The 14,607-nt window shown below is 58.7% G+C and overlaps 77 pseudogenes; all 77 read left to right on the plus strand.

The window, feature by feature from the left end:
* Positions 1-63: 63 nt before the first annotated feature.
* On the plus strand, positions 64-183 carry LOC138777787 (5S ribosomal RNA; annotated as a pseudogene).
* Positions 184-252: 69 nt separating this feature from the next.
* On the plus strand, positions 253-372 carry LOC138777789 (5S ribosomal RNA; annotated as a pseudogene).
* Positions 373-441: 69 nt separating this feature from the next.
* LOC138777790 (5S ribosomal RNA) lies at positions 442-561 on the plus strand (annotated as a pseudogene).
* A 69-nt stretch (positions 562-630) lies between these two features.
* LOC138777791 (5S ribosomal RNA) lies at positions 631-750 on the plus strand (annotated as a pseudogene).
* A 69-nt stretch (positions 751-819) lies between these two features.
* Positions 820-939, plus strand: LOC138777792 (5S ribosomal RNA; annotated as a pseudogene).
* Positions 940-1,008: 69 nt separating this feature from the next.
* On the plus strand, positions 1,009-1,128 carry LOC138777793 (5S ribosomal RNA; annotated as a pseudogene).
* Positions 1,129-1,197: 69 nt separating this feature from the next.
* LOC138777794 (5S ribosomal RNA) lies at positions 1,198-1,317 on the plus strand (annotated as a pseudogene).
* A 69-nt stretch (positions 1,318-1,386) lies between these two features.
* LOC138777795 (5S ribosomal RNA) lies at positions 1,387-1,506 on the plus strand (annotated as a pseudogene).
* Positions 1,507-1,575: 69 nt separating this feature from the next.
* On the plus strand, positions 1,576-1,695 carry LOC138777796 (5S ribosomal RNA; annotated as a pseudogene).
* A 69-nt stretch (positions 1,696-1,764) lies between these two features.
* Positions 1,765-1,884, plus strand: LOC138777797 (5S ribosomal RNA; annotated as a pseudogene).
* A 69-nt stretch (positions 1,885-1,953) lies between these two features.
* Positions 1,954-2,073, plus strand: LOC138777798 (5S ribosomal RNA; annotated as a pseudogene).
* A 69-nt stretch (positions 2,074-2,142) lies between these two features.
* On the plus strand, positions 2,143-2,262 carry LOC138777800 (5S ribosomal RNA; annotated as a pseudogene).
* A 69-nt stretch (positions 2,263-2,331) lies between these two features.
* Positions 2,332-2,451, plus strand: LOC138777801 (5S ribosomal RNA; annotated as a pseudogene).
* A 69-nt stretch (positions 2,452-2,520) lies between these two features.
* On the plus strand, positions 2,521-2,640 carry LOC138777803 (5S ribosomal RNA; annotated as a pseudogene).
* Positions 2,641-2,709: 69 nt separating this feature from the next.
* On the plus strand, positions 2,710-2,829 carry LOC138777804 (5S ribosomal RNA; annotated as a pseudogene).
* Positions 2,830-2,898: 69 nt separating this feature from the next.
* Positions 2,899-3,018, plus strand: LOC138777805 (5S ribosomal RNA; annotated as a pseudogene).
* A 69-nt stretch (positions 3,019-3,087) lies between these two features.
* Positions 3,088-3,207, plus strand: LOC138777806 (5S ribosomal RNA; annotated as a pseudogene).
* A 69-nt stretch (positions 3,208-3,276) lies between these two features.
* LOC138777807 (5S ribosomal RNA) lies at positions 3,277-3,396 on the plus strand (annotated as a pseudogene).
* Positions 3,397-3,465: 69 nt separating this feature from the next.
* On the plus strand, positions 3,466-3,585 carry LOC138777808 (5S ribosomal RNA; annotated as a pseudogene).
* A 69-nt stretch (positions 3,586-3,654) lies between these two features.
* Positions 3,655-3,774, plus strand: LOC138777809 (5S ribosomal RNA; annotated as a pseudogene).
* A 69-nt stretch (positions 3,775-3,843) lies between these two features.
* Positions 3,844-3,963, plus strand: LOC138777810 (5S ribosomal RNA; annotated as a pseudogene).
* A 69-nt stretch (positions 3,964-4,032) lies between these two features.
* Positions 4,033-4,152, plus strand: LOC138777812 (5S ribosomal RNA; annotated as a pseudogene).
* Positions 4,153-4,221: 69 nt separating this feature from the next.
* On the plus strand, positions 4,222-4,341 carry LOC138777813 (5S ribosomal RNA; annotated as a pseudogene).
* A 69-nt stretch (positions 4,342-4,410) lies between these two features.
* On the plus strand, positions 4,411-4,530 carry LOC138777814 (5S ribosomal RNA; annotated as a pseudogene).
* Positions 4,531-4,599: 69 nt separating this feature from the next.
* Positions 4,600-4,719, plus strand: LOC138777815 (5S ribosomal RNA; annotated as a pseudogene).
* A 69-nt stretch (positions 4,720-4,788) lies between these two features.
* On the plus strand, positions 4,789-4,908 carry LOC138777816 (5S ribosomal RNA; annotated as a pseudogene).
* Positions 4,909-4,977: 69 nt separating this feature from the next.
* On the plus strand, positions 4,978-5,097 carry LOC138777817 (5S ribosomal RNA; annotated as a pseudogene).
* A 69-nt stretch (positions 5,098-5,166) lies between these two features.
* On the plus strand, positions 5,167-5,286 carry LOC138777818 (5S ribosomal RNA; annotated as a pseudogene).
* A 69-nt stretch (positions 5,287-5,355) lies between these two features.
* LOC138777819 (5S ribosomal RNA) lies at positions 5,356-5,475 on the plus strand (annotated as a pseudogene).
* Positions 5,476-5,544: 69 nt separating this feature from the next.
* Positions 5,545-5,664, plus strand: LOC138777820 (5S ribosomal RNA; annotated as a pseudogene).
* Positions 5,665-5,733: 69 nt separating this feature from the next.
* LOC138777821 (5S ribosomal RNA) lies at positions 5,734-5,853 on the plus strand (annotated as a pseudogene).
* Positions 5,854-5,922: 69 nt separating this feature from the next.
* LOC138777823 (5S ribosomal RNA) lies at positions 5,923-6,042 on the plus strand (annotated as a pseudogene).
* A 69-nt stretch (positions 6,043-6,111) lies between these two features.
* Positions 6,112-6,231, plus strand: LOC138777824 (5S ribosomal RNA; annotated as a pseudogene).
* Positions 6,232-6,300: 69 nt separating this feature from the next.
* LOC138777825 (5S ribosomal RNA) lies at positions 6,301-6,420 on the plus strand (annotated as a pseudogene).
* Positions 6,421-6,489: 69 nt separating this feature from the next.
* Positions 6,490-6,609, plus strand: LOC138777826 (5S ribosomal RNA; annotated as a pseudogene).
* Positions 6,610-6,678: 69 nt separating this feature from the next.
* On the plus strand, positions 6,679-6,798 carry LOC138777827 (5S ribosomal RNA; annotated as a pseudogene).
* A 69-nt stretch (positions 6,799-6,867) lies between these two features.
* On the plus strand, positions 6,868-6,987 carry LOC138777829 (5S ribosomal RNA; annotated as a pseudogene).
* Positions 6,988-7,056: 69 nt separating this feature from the next.
* LOC138777830 (5S ribosomal RNA) lies at positions 7,057-7,176 on the plus strand (annotated as a pseudogene).
* A 69-nt stretch (positions 7,177-7,245) lies between these two features.
* Positions 7,246-7,365, plus strand: LOC138777831 (5S ribosomal RNA; annotated as a pseudogene).
* A 69-nt stretch (positions 7,366-7,434) lies between these two features.
* On the plus strand, positions 7,435-7,554 carry LOC138777832 (5S ribosomal RNA; annotated as a pseudogene).
* A 69-nt stretch (positions 7,555-7,623) lies between these two features.
* Positions 7,624-7,743, plus strand: LOC138777833 (5S ribosomal RNA; annotated as a pseudogene).
* Positions 7,744-7,812: 69 nt separating this feature from the next.
* On the plus strand, positions 7,813-7,932 carry LOC138777835 (5S ribosomal RNA; annotated as a pseudogene).
* Positions 7,933-8,001: 69 nt separating this feature from the next.
* LOC138777836 (5S ribosomal RNA) lies at positions 8,002-8,121 on the plus strand (annotated as a pseudogene).
* A 69-nt stretch (positions 8,122-8,190) lies between these two features.
* Positions 8,191-8,310, plus strand: LOC138777837 (5S ribosomal RNA; annotated as a pseudogene).
* A 69-nt stretch (positions 8,311-8,379) lies between these two features.
* On the plus strand, positions 8,380-8,499 carry LOC138777838 (5S ribosomal RNA; annotated as a pseudogene).
* A 69-nt stretch (positions 8,500-8,568) lies between these two features.
* LOC138777839 (5S ribosomal RNA) lies at positions 8,569-8,688 on the plus strand (annotated as a pseudogene).
* A 69-nt stretch (positions 8,689-8,757) lies between these two features.
* LOC138777840 (5S ribosomal RNA) lies at positions 8,758-8,877 on the plus strand (annotated as a pseudogene).
* A 69-nt stretch (positions 8,878-8,946) lies between these two features.
* On the plus strand, positions 8,947-9,066 carry LOC138777841 (5S ribosomal RNA; annotated as a pseudogene).
* Positions 9,067-9,135: 69 nt separating this feature from the next.
* LOC138777842 (5S ribosomal RNA) lies at positions 9,136-9,255 on the plus strand (annotated as a pseudogene).
* Positions 9,256-9,324: 69 nt separating this feature from the next.
* Positions 9,325-9,444, plus strand: LOC138777843 (5S ribosomal RNA; annotated as a pseudogene).
* A 69-nt stretch (positions 9,445-9,513) lies between these two features.
* LOC138777844 (5S ribosomal RNA) lies at positions 9,514-9,633 on the plus strand (annotated as a pseudogene).
* Positions 9,634-9,702: 69 nt separating this feature from the next.
* On the plus strand, positions 9,703-9,822 carry LOC138777846 (5S ribosomal RNA; annotated as a pseudogene).
* A 69-nt stretch (positions 9,823-9,891) lies between these two features.
* LOC138777847 (5S ribosomal RNA) lies at positions 9,892-10,011 on the plus strand (annotated as a pseudogene).
* Positions 10,012-10,080: 69 nt separating this feature from the next.
* Positions 10,081-10,200, plus strand: LOC138777848 (5S ribosomal RNA; annotated as a pseudogene).
* A 69-nt stretch (positions 10,201-10,269) lies between these two features.
* Positions 10,270-10,389, plus strand: LOC138777850 (5S ribosomal RNA; annotated as a pseudogene).
* A 69-nt stretch (positions 10,390-10,458) lies between these two features.
* On the plus strand, positions 10,459-10,578 carry LOC138777851 (5S ribosomal RNA; annotated as a pseudogene).
* Positions 10,579-10,647: 69 nt separating this feature from the next.
* On the plus strand, positions 10,648-10,767 carry LOC138777852 (5S ribosomal RNA; annotated as a pseudogene).
* Positions 10,768-10,836: 69 nt separating this feature from the next.
* On the plus strand, positions 10,837-10,956 carry LOC138777853 (5S ribosomal RNA; annotated as a pseudogene).
* Positions 10,957-11,025: 69 nt separating this feature from the next.
* On the plus strand, positions 11,026-11,145 carry LOC138777854 (5S ribosomal RNA; annotated as a pseudogene).
* A 69-nt stretch (positions 11,146-11,214) lies between these two features.
* LOC138777855 (5S ribosomal RNA) lies at positions 11,215-11,334 on the plus strand (annotated as a pseudogene).
* A 69-nt stretch (positions 11,335-11,403) lies between these two features.
* On the plus strand, positions 11,404-11,523 carry LOC138777856 (5S ribosomal RNA; annotated as a pseudogene).
* A 69-nt stretch (positions 11,524-11,592) lies between these two features.
* LOC138777858 (5S ribosomal RNA) lies at positions 11,593-11,712 on the plus strand (annotated as a pseudogene).
* Positions 11,713-11,781: 69 nt separating this feature from the next.
* Positions 11,782-11,901, plus strand: LOC138777859 (5S ribosomal RNA; annotated as a pseudogene).
* Positions 11,902-11,970: 69 nt separating this feature from the next.
* Positions 11,971-12,090, plus strand: LOC138777860 (5S ribosomal RNA; annotated as a pseudogene).
* A 69-nt stretch (positions 12,091-12,159) lies between these two features.
* On the plus strand, positions 12,160-12,279 carry LOC138777861 (5S ribosomal RNA; annotated as a pseudogene).
* Positions 12,280-12,348: 69 nt separating this feature from the next.
* Positions 12,349-12,468, plus strand: LOC138777862 (5S ribosomal RNA; annotated as a pseudogene).
* Positions 12,469-12,537: 69 nt separating this feature from the next.
* Positions 12,538-12,657, plus strand: LOC138777863 (5S ribosomal RNA; annotated as a pseudogene).
* A 69-nt stretch (positions 12,658-12,726) lies between these two features.
* On the plus strand, positions 12,727-12,846 carry LOC138777864 (5S ribosomal RNA; annotated as a pseudogene).
* Positions 12,847-12,915: 69 nt separating this feature from the next.
* On the plus strand, positions 12,916-13,035 carry LOC138777866 (5S ribosomal RNA; annotated as a pseudogene).
* Positions 13,036-13,104: 69 nt separating this feature from the next.
* On the plus strand, positions 13,105-13,224 carry LOC138777867 (5S ribosomal RNA; annotated as a pseudogene).
* A 69-nt stretch (positions 13,225-13,293) lies between these two features.
* Positions 13,294-13,413, plus strand: LOC138777868 (5S ribosomal RNA; annotated as a pseudogene).
* Positions 13,414-13,482: 69 nt separating this feature from the next.
* Positions 13,483-13,602, plus strand: LOC138777870 (5S ribosomal RNA; annotated as a pseudogene).
* A 69-nt stretch (positions 13,603-13,671) lies between these two features.
* Positions 13,672-13,791, plus strand: LOC138777871 (5S ribosomal RNA; annotated as a pseudogene).
* A 69-nt stretch (positions 13,792-13,860) lies between these two features.
* LOC138777872 (5S ribosomal RNA) lies at positions 13,861-13,980 on the plus strand (annotated as a pseudogene).
* A 69-nt stretch (positions 13,981-14,049) lies between these two features.
* Positions 14,050-14,169, plus strand: LOC138777873 (5S ribosomal RNA; annotated as a pseudogene).
* A 69-nt stretch (positions 14,170-14,238) lies between these two features.
* On the plus strand, positions 14,239-14,358 carry LOC138777874 (5S ribosomal RNA; annotated as a pseudogene).
* A 69-nt stretch (positions 14,359-14,427) lies between these two features.
* On the plus strand, positions 14,428-14,547 carry LOC138777875 (5S ribosomal RNA; annotated as a pseudogene).
* The last annotated feature ends 60 nt before the right edge of the window (positions 14,548-14,607 follow it).

Here is a 14,607-nt window from a genome sequence, read left to right on the forward strand (position 1 = left end):
CAATGGCAGCTCCAACGGCCCCTTTATCCATCCTCAAAAGGAAGCCTCGCTTTAGCAGAGCTCGTCAGCGGCCATTCTAAGCTGAAGGTGCCTGCCCTCGTCAGATCGCAGACTGCTACACGGCTTAAGGCCCGGCAAGTACCAGCATGGGAGACTGGCTGGGAATCCCGGGTGCCGCTGGCTTTTTGCCAATGGCAGCTCCAACGGCCCCTTTATCCATCCTCAAAAGGAAGCCTCGCTTTAGCAGAGCTCGTCAGCGGCCATTCTAAGCTGAAGGTGCCTGCCCTCGTCAGATCGCAGACTGCTACACGGCTTAAGGCCCGGCAAGTACCAGCATGGGAGACTGGCTGGGAATCCCGGGTGCCGCTGGCTTTTTGCCAATGGCAGCTCCAACGGCCCCTTTATCCATCCTCAAAAGGAAGCCTCGCTTTAGCAGAGCTCGTCAGCGGCCATTCTAAGCTGAAGGTGCCTGCCCTCGTCAGATCGCAGACTGCTACACGGCTTAAGGCCCGGCAAGTACCAGCATGGGAGACTGGCTGGGAATCCCGGGTGCCGCTGGCTTTTTGCCAATGGCAGCTCCAACGGCCCCTTTATCCATCCTCAAAAGGAAGCCTCGCTTTAGCAGAGCTCGTCAGCGGCCATTCTAAGCTGAAGGTGCCTGCCCTCGTCAGATCGCAGACTGCTACACGGCTTAAGGCCCGGCAAGTACCAGCATGGGAGACTGGCTGGGAATCCCGGGTGCCGCTGGCTTTTTGCCAATGGCAGCTCCAACGGCCCCTTTATCCATCCTCAAAAGGAAGCCTCGCTTTAGCAGAGCTCGTCAGCGGCCATTCTAAGCTGAAGGTGCCTGCCCTCGTCAGATCGCAGACTGCTACACGGCTTAAGGCCCGGCAAGTACCAGCATGGGAGACTGGCTGGGAATCCCGGGTGCCGCTGGCTTTTTGCCAATGGCAGCTCCAACGGCCCCTTTATCCATCCTCAAAAGGAAGCCTCGCTTTAGCAGAGCTCGTCAGCGGCCATTCTAAGCTGAAGGTGCCTGCCCTCGTCAGATCGCAGACTGCTACACGGCTTAAGGCCCGGCAAGTACCAGCATGGGAGACTGGCTGGGAATCCCGGGTGCCGCTGGCTTTTTGCCAATGGCAGCTCCAACGGCCCCTTTATCCATCCTCAAAAGGAAGCCTCGCTTTAGCAGAGCTCGTCAGCGGCCATTCTAAGCTGAAGGTGCCTGCCCTCGTCAGATCGCAGACTGCTACACGGCTTAAGGCCCGGCAAGTACCAGCATGGGAGACTGGCTGGGAATCCCGGGTGCCGCTGGCTTTTTGCCAATGGCAGCTCCAACGGCCCCTTTATCCATCCTCAAAAGGAAGCCTCGCTTTAGCAGAGCTCGTCAGCGGCCATTCTAAGCTGAAGGTGCCTGCCCTCGTCAGATCGCAGACTGCTACACGGCTTAAGGCCCGGCAAGTACCAGCATGGGAGACTGGCTGGGAATCCCGGGTGCCGCTGGCTTTTTGCCAATGGCAGCTCCAACGGCCCCTTTATCCATCCTCAAAAGGAAGCCTCGCTTTAGCAGAGCTCGTCAGCGGCCATTCTAAGCTGAAGGTGCCTGCCCTCGTCAGATCGCAGACTGCTACACGGCTTAAGGCCCGGCAAGTACCAGCATGGGAGACTGGCTGGGAATCCCGGGTGCCGCTGGCTTTTTGCCAATGGCAGCTCCAACGGCCCCTTTATCCATCCTCAAAAGGAAGCCTCGCTTTAGCAGAGCTCGTCAGCGGCCATTCTAAGCTGAAGGTGCCTGCCCTCGTCAGATCGCAGACTGCTACACGGCTTAAGGCCCGGCAAGTACCAGCATGGGAGACTGGCTGGGAATCCCGGGTGCCGCTGGCTTTTTGCCAATGGCAGCTCCAACGGCCCCTTTATCCATCCTCAAAAGGAAGCCTCGCTTTAGCAGAGCTCGTCAGCGGCCATTCTAAGCTGAAGGTGCCTGCCCTCGTCAGATCGCAGACTGCTACACGGCTTAAGGCCCGGCAAGTACCAGCATGGGAGACTGGCTGGGAATCCCGGGTGCCGCTGGCTTTTTGCCAATGGCAGCTCCAACGGCCCCTTTATCCATCCTCAAAAGGAAGCCTCGCTTTAGCAGAGCTCGTCAGCGGCCATTCTAAGCTGAAGGTGCCTGCCCTCGTCAGATCGCAGACTGCTACACGGCTTAAGGCCCGGCAAGTACCAGCATGGGAGACTGGCTGGGAATCCCGGGTGCCGCTGGCTTTTTGCCAATGGCAGCTCCAACGGCCCCTTTATCCATCCTCAAAAGGAAGCCTCGCTTTAGCAGAGCTCGTCAGCGGCCATTCTAAGCTGAAGGTGCCTGCCCTCGTCAGATCGCAGACTGCTACACGGCTTAAGGCCCGGCAAGTACCAGCATGGGAGACTGGCTGGGAATCCCGGGTGCCGCTGGCTTTTTGCCAATGGCAGCTCCAACGGCCCCTTTATCCATCCTCAAAAGGAAGCCTCGCTTTAGCAGAGCTCGTCAGCGGCCATTCTAAGCTGAAGGTGCCTGCCCTCGTCAGATCGCAGACTGCTACACGGCTTAAGGCCCGGCAAGTACCAGCATGGGAGACTGGCTGGGAATCCCGGGTGCCGCTGGCTTTTTGCCAATGGCAGCTCCAACGGCCCCTTTATCCATCCTCAAAAGGAAGCCTCGCTTTAGCAGAGCTCGTCAGCGGCCATTCTAAGCTGAAGGTGCCTGCCCTCGTCAGATCGCAGACTGCTACACGGCTTAAGGCCCGGCAAGTACCAGCATGGGAGACTGGCTGGGAATCCCGGGTGCCGCTGGCTTTTTGCCAATGGCAGCTCCAACGGCCCCTTTATCCATCCTCAAAAGGAAGCCTCGCTTTAGCAGAGCTCGTCAGCGGCCATTCTAAGCTGAAGGTGCCTGCCCTCGTCAGATCGCAGACTGCTACACGGCTTAAGGCCCGGCAAGTACCAGCATGGGAGACTGGCTGGGAATCCCGGGTGCCGCTGGCTTTTTGCCAATGGCAGCTCCAACGGCCCCTTTATCCATCCTCAAAAGGAAGCCTCGCTTTAGCAGAGCTCGTCAGCGGCCATTCTAAGCTGAAGGTGCCTGCCCTCGTCAGATCGCAGACTGCTACACGGCTTAAGGCCCGGCAAGTACCAGCATGGGAGACTGGCTGGGAATCCCGGGTGCCGCTGGCTTTTTGCCAATGGCAGCTCCAACGGCCCCTTTATCCATCCTCAAAAGGAAGCCTCGCTTTAGCAGAGCTCGTCAGCGGCCATTCTAAGCTGAAGGTGCCTGCCCTCGTCAGATCGCAGACTGCTACACGGCTTAAGGCCCGGCAAGTACCAGCATGGGAGACTGGCTGGGAATCCCGGGTGCCGCTGGCTTTTTGCCAATGGCAGCTCCAACGGCCCCTTTATCCATCCTCAAAAGGAAGCCTCGCTTTAGCAGAGCTCGTCAGCGGCCATTCTAAGCTGAAGGTGCCTGCCCTCGTCAGATCGCAGACTGCTACACGGCTTAAGGCCCGGCAAGTACCAGCATGGGAGACTGGCTGGGAATCCCGGGTGCCGCTGGCTTTTTGCCAATGGCAGCTCCAACGGCCCCTTTATCCATCCTCAAAAGGAAGCCTCGCTTTAGCAGAGCTCGTCAGCGGCCATTCTAAGCTGAAGGTGCCTGCCCTCGTCAGATCGCAGACTGCTACACGGCTTAAGGCCCGGCAAGTACCAGCATGGGAGACTGGCTGGGAATCCCGGGTGCCGCTGGCTTTTTGCCAATGGCAGCTCCAACGGCCCCTTTATCCATCCTCAAAAGGAAGCCTCGCTTTAGCAGAGCTCGTCAGCGGCCATTCTAAGCTGAAGGTGCCTGCCCTCGTCAGATCGCAGACTGCTACACGGCTTAAGGCCCGGCAAGTACCAGCATGGGAGACTGGCTGGGAATCCCGGGTGCCGCTGGCTTTTTGCCAATGGCAGCTCCAACGGCCCCTTTATCCATCCTCAAAAGGAAGCCTCGCTTTAGCAGAGCTCGTCAGCGGCCATTCTAAGCTGAAGGTGCCTGCCCTCGTCAGATCGCAGACTGCTACACGGCTTAAGGCCCGGCAAGTACCAGCATGGGAGACTGGCTGGGAATCCCGGGTGCCGCTGGCTTTTTGCCAATGGCAGCTCCAACGGCCCCTTTATCCATCCTCAAAAGGAAGCCTCGCTTTAGCAGAGCTCGTCAGCGGCCATTCTAAGCTGAAGGTGCCTGCCCTCGTCAGATCGCAGACTGCTACACGGCTTAAGGCCCGGCAAGTACCAGCATGGGAGACTGGCTGGGAATCCCGGGTGCCGCTGGCTTTTTGCCAATGGCAGCTCCAACGGCCCCTTTATCCATCCTCAAAAGGAAGCCTCGCTTTAGCAGAGCTCGTCAGCGGCCATTCTAAGCTGAAGGTGCCTGCCCTCGTCAGATCGCAGACTGCTACACGGCTTAAGGCCCGGCAAGTACCAGCATGGGAGACTGGCTGGGAATCCCGGGTGCCGCTGGCTTTTTGCCAATGGCAGCTCCAACGGCCCCTTTATCCATCCTCAAAAGGAAGCCTCGCTTTAGCAGAGCTCGTCAGCGGCCATTCTAAGCTGAAGGTGCCTGCCCTCGTCAGATCGCAGACTGCTACACGGCTTAAGGCCCGGCAAGTACCAGCATGGGAGACTGGCTGGGAATCCCGGGTGCCGCTGGCTTTTTGCCAATGGCAGCTCCAACGGCCCCTTTATCCATCCTCAAAAGGAAGCCTCGCTTTAGCAGAGCTCGTCAGCGGCCATTCTAAGCTGAAGGTGCCTGCCCTCGTCAGATCGCAGACTGCTACACGGCTTAAGGCCCGGCAAGTACCAGCATGGGAGACTGGCTGGGAATCCCGGGTGCCGCTGGCTTTTTGCCAATGGCAGCTCCAACGGCCCCTTTATCCATCCTCAAAAGGAAGCCTCGCTTTAGCAGAGCTCGTCAGCGGCCATTCTAAGCTGAAGGTGCCTGCCCTCGTCAGATCGCAGACTGCTACACGGCTTAAGGCCCGGCAAGTACCAGCATGGGAGACTGGCTGGGAATCCCGGGTGCCGCTGGCTTTTTGCCAATGGCAGCTCCAACGGCCCCTTTATCCATCCTCAAAAGGAAGCCTCGCTTTAGCAGAGCTCGTCAGCGGCCATTCTAAGCTGAAGGTGCCTGCCCTCGTCAGATCGCAGACTGCTACACGGCTTAAGGCCCGGCAAGTACCAGCATGGGAGACTGGCTGGGAATCCCGGGTGCCGCTGGCTTTTTGCCAATGGCAGCTCCAACGGCCCCTTTATCCATCCTCAAAAGGAAGCCTCGCTTTAGCAGAGCTCGTCAGCGGCCATTCTAAGCTGAAGGTGCCTGCCCTCGTCAGATCGCAGACTGCTACACGGCTTAAGGCCCGGCAAGTACCAGCATGGGAGACTGGCTGGGAATCCCGGGTGCCGCTGGCTTTTTGCCAATGGCAGCTCCAACGGCCCCTTTATCCATCCTCAAAAGGAAGCCTCGCTTTAGCAGAGCTCGTCAGCGGCCATTCTAAGCTGAAGGTGCCTGCCCTCGTCAGATCGCAGACTGCTACACGGCTTAAGGCCCGGCAAGTACCAGCATGGGAGACTGGCTGGGAATCCCGGGTGCCGCTGGCTTTTTGCCAATGGCAGCTCCAACGGCCCCTTTATCCATCCTCAAAAGGAAGCCTCGCTTTAGCAGAGCTCGTCAGCGGCCATTCTAAGCTGAAGGTGCCTGCCCTCGTCAGATCGCAGACTGCTACACGGCTTAAGGCCCGGCAAGTACCAGCATGGGAGACTGGCTGGGAATCCCGGGTGCCGCTGGCTTTTTGCCAATGGCAGCTCCAACGGCCCCTTTATCCATCCTCAAAAGGAAGCCTCGCTTTAGCAGAGCTCGTCAGCGGCCATTCTAAGCTGAAGGTGCCTGCCCTCGTCAGATCGCAGACTGCTACACGGCTTAAGGCCCGGCAAGTACCAGCATGGGAGACTGGCTGGGAATCCCGGGTGCCGCTGGCTTTTTGCCAATGGCAGCTCCAACGGCCCCTTTATCCATCCTCAAAAGGAAGCCTCGCTTTAGCAGAGCTCGTCAGCGGCCATTCTAAGCTGAAGGTGCCTGCCCTCGTCAGATCGCAGACTGCTACACGGCTTAAGGCCCGGCAAGTACCAGCATGGGAGACTGGCTGGGAATCCCGGGTGCCGCTGGCTTTTTGCCAATGGCAGCTCCAACGGCCCCTTTATCCATCCTCAAAAGGAAGCCTCGCTTTAGCAGAGCTCGTCAGCGGCCATTCTAAGCTGAAGGTGCCTGCCCTCGTCAGATCGCAGACTGCTACACGGCTTAAGGCCCGGCAAGTACCAGCATGGGAGACTGGCTGGGAATCCCGGGTGCCGCTGGCTTTTTGCCAATGGCAGCTCCAACGGCCCCTTTATCCATCCTCAAAAGGAAGCCTCGCTTTAGCAGAGCTCGTCAGCGGCCATTCTAAGCTGAAGGTGCCTGCCCTCGTCAGATCGCAGACTGCTACACGGCTTAAGGCCCGGCAAGTACCAGCATGGGAGACTGGCTGGGAATCCCGGGTGCCGCTGGCTTTTTGCCAATGGCAGCTCCAACGGCCCCTTTATCCATCCTCAAAAGGAAGCCTCGCTTTAGCAGAGCTCGTCAGCGGCCATTCTAAGCTGAAGGTGCCTGCCCTCGTCAGATCGCAGACTGCTACACGGCTTAAGGCCCGGCAAGTACCAGCATGGGAGACTGGCTGGGAATCCCGGGTGCCGCTGGCTTTTTGCCAATGGCAGCTCCAACGGCCCCTTTATCCATCCTCAAAAGGAAGCCTCGCTTTAGCAGAGCTCGTCAGCGGCCATTCTAAGCTGAAGGTGCCTGCCCTCGTCAGATCGCAGACTGCTACACGGCTTAAGGCCCGGCAAGTACCAGCATGGGAGACTGGCTGGGAATCCCGGGTGCCGCTGGCTTTTTGCCAATGGCAGCTCCAACGGCCCCTTTATCCATCCTCAAAAGGAAGCCTCGCTTTAGCAGAGCTCGTCAGCGGCCATTCTAAGCTGAAGGTGCCTGCCCTCGTCAGATCGCAGACTGCTACACGGCTTAAGGCCCGGCAAGTACCAGCATGGGAGACTGGCTGGGAATCCCGGGTGCCGCTGGCTTTTTGCCAATGGCAGCTCCAACGGCCCCTTTATCCATCCTCAAAAGGAAGCCTCGCTTTAGCAGAGCTCGTCAGCGGCCATTCTAAGCTGAAGGTGCCTGCCCTCGTCAGATCGCAGACTGCTACACGGCTTAAGGCCCGGCAAGTACCAGCATGGGAGACTGGCTGGGAATCCCGGGTGCCGCTGGCTTTTTGCCAATGGCAGCTCCAACGGCCCCTTTATCCATCCTCAAAAGGAAGCCTCGCTTTAGCAGAGCTCGTCAGCGGCCATTCTAAGCTGAAGGTGCCTGCCCTCGTCAGATCGCAGACTGCTACACGGCTTAAGGCCCGGCAAGTACCAGCATGGGAGACTGGCTGGGAATCCCGGGTGCCGCTGGCTTTTTGCCAATGGCAGCTCCAACGGCCCCTTTATCCATCCTCAAAAGGAAGCCTCGCTTTAGCAGAGCTCGTCAGCGGCCATTCTAAGCTGAAGGTGCCTGCCCTCGTCAGATCGCAGACTGCTACACGGCTTAAGGCCCGGCAAGTACCAGCATGGGAGACTGGCTGGGAATCCCGGGTGCCGCTGGCTTTTTGCCAATGGCAGCTCCAACGGCCCCTTTATCCATCCTCAAAAGGAAGCCTCGCTTTAGCAGAGCTCGTCAGCGGCCATTCTAAGCTGAAGGTGCCTGCCCTCGTCAGATCGCAGACTGCTACACGGCTTAAGGCCCGGCAAGTACCAGCATGGGAGACTGGCTGGGAATCCCGGGTGCCGCTGGCTTTTTGCCAATGGCAGCTCCAACGGCCCCTTTATCCATCCTCAAAAGGAAGCCTCGCTTTAGCAGAGCTCGTCAGCGGCCATTCTAAGCTGAAGGTGCCTGCCCTCGTCAGATCGCAGACTGCTACACGGCTTAAGGCCCGGCAAGTACCAGCATGGGAGACTGGCTGGGAATCCCGGGTGCCGCTGGCTTTTTGCCAATGGCAGCTCCAACGGCCCCTTTATCCATCCTCAAAAGGAAGCCTCGCTTTAGCAGAGCTCGTCAGCGGCCATTCTAAGCTGAAGGTGCCTGCCCTCGTCAGATCGCAGACTGCTACACGGCTTAAGGCCCGGCAAGTACCAGCATGGGAGACTGGCTGGGAATCCCGGGTGCCGCTGGCTTTTTGCCAATGGCAGCTCCAACGGCCCCTTTATCCATCCTCAAAAGGAAGCCTCGCTTTAGCAGAGCTCGTCAGCGGCCATTCTAAGCTGAAGGTGCCTGCCCTCGTCAGATCGCAGACTGCTACACGGCTTAAGGCCCGGCAAGTACCAGCATGGGAGACTGGCTGGGAATCCCGGGTGCCGCTGGCTTTTTGCCAATGGCAGCTCCAACGGCCCCTTTATCCATCCTCAAAAGGAAGCCTCGCTTTAGCAGAGCTCGTCAGCGGCCATTCTAAGCTGAAGGTGCCTGCCCTCGTCAGATCGCAGACTGCTACACGGCTTAAGGCCCGGCAAGTACCAGCATGGGAGACTGGCTGGGAATCCCGGGTGCCGCTGGCTTTTTGCCAATGGCAGCTCCAACGGCCCCTTTATCCATCCTCAAAAGGAAGCCTCGCTTTAGCAGAGCTCGTCAGCGGCCATTCTAAGCTGAAGGTGCCTGCCCTCGTCAGATCGCAGACTGCTACACGGCTTAAGGCCCGGCAAGTACCAGCATGGGAGACTGGCTGGGAATCCCGGGTGCCGCTGGCTTTTTGCCAATGGCAGCTCCAACGGCCCCTTTATCCATCCTCAAAAGGAAGCCTCGCTTTAGCAGAGCTCGTCAGCGGCCATTCTAAGCTGAAGGTGCCTGCCCTCGTCAGATCGCAGACTGCTACACGGCTTAAGGCCCGGCAAGTACCAGCATGGGAGACTGGCTGGGAATCCCGGGTGCCGCTGGCTTTTTGCCAATGGCAGCTCCAACGGCCCCTTTATCCATCCTCAAAAGGAAGCCTCGCTTTAGCAGAGCTCGTCAGCGGCCATTCTAAGCTGAAGGTGCCTGCCCTCGTCAGATCGCAGACTGCTACACGGCTTAAGGCCCGGCAAGTACCAGCATGGGAGACTGGCTGGGAATCCCGGGTGCCGCTGGCTTTTTGCCAATGGCAGCTCCAACGGCCCCTTTATCCATCCTCAAAAGGAAGCCTCGCTTTAGCAGAGCTCGTCAGCGGCCATTCTAAGCTGAAGGTGCCTGCCCTCGTCAGATCGCAGACTGCTACACGGCTTAAGGCCCGGCAAGTACCAGCATGGGAGACTGGCTGGGAATCCCGGGTGCCGCTGGCTTTTTGCCAATGGCAGCTCCAACGGCCCCTTTATCCATCCTCAAAAGGAAGCCTCGCTTTAGCAGAGCTCGTCAGCGGCCATTCTAAGCTGAAGGTGCCTGCCCTCGTCAGATCGCAGACTGCTACACGGCTTAAGGCCCGGCAAGTACCAGCATGGGAGACTGGCTGGGAATCCCGGGTGCCGCTGGCTTTTTGCCAATGGCAGCTCCAACGGCCCCTTTATCCATCCTCAAAAGGAAGCCTCGCTTTAGCAGAGCTCGTCAGCGGCCATTCTAAGCTGAAGGTGCCTGCCCTCGTCAGATCGCAGACTGCTACACGGCTTAAGGCCCGGCAAGTACCAGCATGGGAGACTGGCTGGGAATCCCGGGTGCCGCTGGCTTTTTGCCAATGGCAGCTCCAACGGCCCCTTTATCCATCCTCAAAAGGAAGCCTCGCTTTAGCAGAGCTCGTCAGCGGCCATTCTAAGCTGAAGGTGCCTGCCCTCGTCAGATCGCAGACTGCTACACGGCTTAAGGCCCGGCAAGTACCAGCATGGGAGACTGGCTGGGAATCCCGGGTGCCGCTGGCTTTTTGCCAATGGCAGCTCCAACGGCCCCTTTATCCATCCTCAAAAGGAAGCCTCGCTTTAGCAGAGCTCGTCAGCGGCCATTCTAAGCTGAAGGTGCCTGCCCTCGTCAGATCGCAGACTGCTACACGGCTTAAGGCCCGGCAAGTACCAGCATGGGAGACTGGCTGGGAATCCCGGGTGCCGCTGGCTTTTTGCCAATGGCAGCTCCAACGGCCCCTTTATCCATCCTCAAAAGGAAGCCTCGCTTTAGCAGAGCTCGTCAGCGGCCATTCTAAGCTGAAGGTGCCTGCCCTCGTCAGATCGCAGACTGCTACACGGCTTAAGGCCCGGCAAGTACCAGCATGGGAGACTGGCTGGGAATCCCGGGTGCCGCTGGCTTTTTGCCAATGGCAGCTCCAACGGCCCCTTTATCCATCCTCAAAAGGAAGCCTCGCTTTAGCAGAGCTCGTCAGCGGCCATTCTAAGCTGAAGGTGCCTGCCCTCGTCAGATCGCAGACTGCTACACGGCTTAAGGCCCGGCAAGTACCAGCATGGGAGACTGGCTGGGAATCCCGGGTGCCGCTGGCTTTTTGCCAATGGCAGCTCCAACGGCCCCTTTATCCATCCTCAAAAGGAAGCCTCGCTTTAGCAGAGCTCGTCAGCGGCCATTCTAAGCTGAAGGTGCCTGCCCTCGTCAGATCGCAGACTGCTACACGGCTTAAGGCCCGGCAAGTACCAGCATGGGAGACTGGCTGGGAATCCCGGGTGCCGCTGGCTTTTTGCCAATGGCAGCTCCAACGGCCCCTTTATCCATCCTCAAAAGGAAGCCTCGCTTTAGCAGAGCTCGTCAGCGGCCATTCTAAGCTGAAGGTGCCTGCCCTCGTCAGATCGCAGACTGCTACACGGCTTAAGGCCCGGCAAGTACCAGCATGGGAGACTGGCTGGGAATCCCGGGTGCCGCTGGCTTTTTGCCAATGGCAGCTCCAACGGCCCCTTTATCCATCCTCAAAAGGAAGCCTCGCTTTAGCAGAGCTCGTCAGCGGCCATTCTAAGCTGAAGGTGCCTGCCCTCGTCAGATCGCAGACTGCTACACGGCTTAAGGCCCGGCAAGTACCAGCATGGGAGACTGGCTGGGAATCCCGGGTGCCGCTGGCTTTTTGCCAATGGCAGCTCCAACGGCCCCTTTATCCATCCTCAAAAGGAAGCCTCGCTTTAGCAGAGCTCGTCAGCGGCCATTCTAAGCTGAAGGTGCCTGCCCTCGTCAGATCGCAGACTGCTACACGGCTTAAGGCCCGGCAAGTACCAGCATGGGAGACTGGCTGGGAATCCCGGGTGCCGCTGGCTTTTTGCCAATGGCAGCTCCAACGGCCCCTTTATCCATCCTCAAAAGGAAGCCTCGCTTTAGCAGAGCTCGTCAGCGGCCATTCTAAGCTGAAGGTGCCTGCCCTCGTCAGATCGCAGACTGCTACACGGCTTAAGGCCCGGCAAGTACCAGCATGGGAGACTGGCTGGGAATCCCGGGTGCCGCTGGCTTTTTGCCAATGGCAGCTCCAACGGCCCCTTTATCCATCCTCAAAAGGAAGCCTCGCTTTAGCAGAGCTCGTCAGCGGCCATTCTAAGCTGAAGGTGCCTGCCCTCGTCAGATCGCAGACTGCTACACGGCTTAAGGCCCGGCAAGTACCAGCATGGGAGACTGGCTGGGAATCCCGGGTGCCGCTGGCTTTTTGCCAATGGCAGCTCCAACGGCCCCTTTATCCATCCTCAAAAGGAAGCCTCGCTTTAGCAGAGCTCGTCAGCGGCCATTCTAAGCTGAAGGTGCCTGCCCTCGTCAGATCGCAGACTGCTACACGGCTTAAGGCCCGGCAAGTACCAGCATGGGAGACTGGCTGGGAATCCCGGGTGCCGCTGGCTTTTTGCCAATGGCAGCTCCAACGGCCCCTTTATCCATCCTCAAAAGGAAGCCTCGCTTTAGCAGAGCTCGTCAGCGGCCATTCTAAGCTGAAGGTGCCTGCCCTCGTCAGATCGCAGACTGCTACACGGCTTAAGGCCCGGCAAGTACCAGCATGGGAGACTGGCTGGGAATCCCGGGTGCCGCTGGCTTTTTGCCAATGGCAGCTCCAACGGCCCCTTTATCCATCCTCAAAAGGAAGCCTCGCTTTAGCAGAGCTCGTCAGCGGCCATTCTAAGCTGAAGGTGCCTGCCCTCGTCAGATCGCAGACTGCTACACGGCTTAAGGCCCGGCAAGTACCAGCATGGGAGACTGGCTGGGAATCCCGGGTGCCGCTGGCTTTTTGCCAATGGCAGCTCCAACGGCCCCTTTATCCATCCTCAAAAGGAAGCCTCGCTTTAGCAGAGCTCGTCAGCGGCCATTCTAAGCTGAAGGTGCCTGCCCTCGTCAGATCGCAGACTGCTACACGGCTTAAGGCCCGGCAAGTACCAGCATGGGAGACTGGCTGGGAATCCCGGGTGCCGCTGGCTTTTTGCCAATGGCAGCTCCAACGGCCCCTTTATCCATCCTCAAAAGGAAGCCTCGCTTTAGCAGAGCTCGTCAGCGGCCATTCTAAGCTGAAGGTGCCTGCCCTCGTCAGATCGCAGACTGCTACACGGCTTAAGGCCCGGCAAGTACCAGCATGGGAGACTGGCTGGGAATCCCGGGTGCCGCTGGCTTTTTGCCAATGGCAGCTCCAACGGCCCCTTTATCCATCCTCAAAAGGAAGCCTCGCTTTAGCAGAGCTCGTCAGCGGCCATTCTAAGCTGAAGGTGCCTGCCCTCGTCAGATCGCAGACTGCTACACGGCTTAAGGCCCGGCAAGTACCAGCATGGGAGACTGGCTGGGAATCCCGGGTGCCGCTGGCTTTTTGCCAATGGCAGCTCCAACGGCCCCTTTATCCATCCTCAAAAGGAAGCCTCGCTTTAGCAGAGCTCGTCAGCGGCCATTCTAAGCTGAAGGTGCCTGCCCTCGTCAGATCGCAGACTGCTACACGGCTTAAGGCCCGGCAAGTACCAGCATGGGAGACTGGCTGGGAATCCCGGGTGCCGCTGGCTTTTTGCCAATGGCAGCTCCAACGGCCCCTTTATCCATCCTCAAAAGGAAGCCTCGCTTTAGCAGAGCTCGTCAGCGGCCATTCTAAGCTGAAGGTGCCTGCCCTCGTCAGATCGCAGACTGCTACACGGCTTAAGGCCCGGCAAGTACCAGCATGGGAGACTGGCTGGGAATCCCGGGTGCCGCTGGCTTTTTGCCAATGGCAGCTCCAACGGCCCCTTTATCCATCCTCAAAAGGAAGCCTCGCTTTAGCAGAGCTCGTCAGCGGCCATTCTAAGCTGAAGGTGCCTGCCCTCGTCAGATCGCAGACTGCTACACGGCTTAAGGCCCGGCAAGTACCAGCATGGGAGACTGGCTGGGAATCCCGGGTGCCGCTGGCTTTTTGCCAATGGCAGCTCCAACGGCCCCTTTATCCATCCTCAAAAGGAAGCCTCGCTTTAGCAGAGCTCGTCAGCGGCCATTCTAAGCTGAAGGTGCCTGCCCTCGTCAGATCGCAGACTGCTACACGGCTTAAGGCCCGGCAAGTACCAGCATGGGAGACTGGCTGGGAATCCCGGGTGCCGCTGGCTTTTTGCCAATGGCAGCTCCAACGGCCCCTTTATCCATCCTCAAAAGGAAGCCTCGCTTTAGCAGAGCTCGTCAGCGGCCATTCTAAGCTGAAGGTGCCTGCCCTCGTCAGATCGCAGACTGCTACACGGCTTAAGGCCCGGCAAGTACCAGCATGGGAGACTGGCTGGGAATCCCGGGTGCCGCTGGCTTTTTGCCAATGGCAGCTCCAACGGCCCCTTTATCCATCCTCAAAAGGAAGCCTCGCTTTAGCAGAGCTCGTCAGCGGCCATTCTAAGCTGAAGGTGCCTGCCCTCGTCAGATCGCAGACTGCTACACGGCTTAAGGCCCGGCAAGTACCAGCATGGGAGACTGGCTGGGAATCCCGGGTGCCGCTGGCTTTTTGCCAATGGCAGCTCCAACGGCCCCTTTATCCATCCTCAAAAGGAAGCCTCGCTTTAGCAGAGCTCGTCAGCGGCCATTCTAAGCTGAAGGTGCCTGCCCTCGTCAGATCGCAGACTGCTACACGGCTTAAGGCCCGGCAAGTACCAGCATGGGAGACTGGCTGGGAATCCCGGGTGCCGCTGGCTTTTTGCCAATGGCAGCTCCAACGGCCCCTTTATCCATCCTCAAAAGGAAGCCTCGCTTTAGCAGAGCTCGTCAGCGGCCATTCTAAGCTGAAGGTGCCTGCCCTCGTCAGATCGCAGACTGCTACACGGCTTAAGGCCCGGCAAGTACCAGCATGGGAGACTGGCTGGGAATCCCGGGTGCCGCTGGCTTTTTGCCAATGGCAGCTCCAACGGCCCCTTTATCCATCCTCAAAAGGAAGCCTCGCTTTAGCAGAGCTCGTCAGCGGCCATTCTAAGCTGAAGGTGCCTGCCCTCGTCAGATCGCAGACTGCTACACGGCTTAAGGCCCGGCAAGTACCAGCATGGGAGACTGGCTGGGAATCCCGGGTGCCGCTGGCTTTTTGCCAATGGCAGCTCCAACGGCCCCTTTATCCATCCTCAAAAGGAAGCCTCGCTTTA

The sequence above is a fragment of the Dendropsophus ebraccatus genome, unplaced genomic scaffold, assembly GCF_027789765.1.
Source record: "Dendropsophus ebraccatus isolate aDenEbr1 unplaced genomic scaffold, aDenEbr1.pat pat_scaffold_609_ctg1, whole genome shotgun sequence".
NCBI classification, from domain to species: domain Eukaryota; kingdom Metazoa; phylum Chordata; class Amphibia; order Anura; family Hylidae; genus Dendropsophus; species Dendropsophus ebraccatus.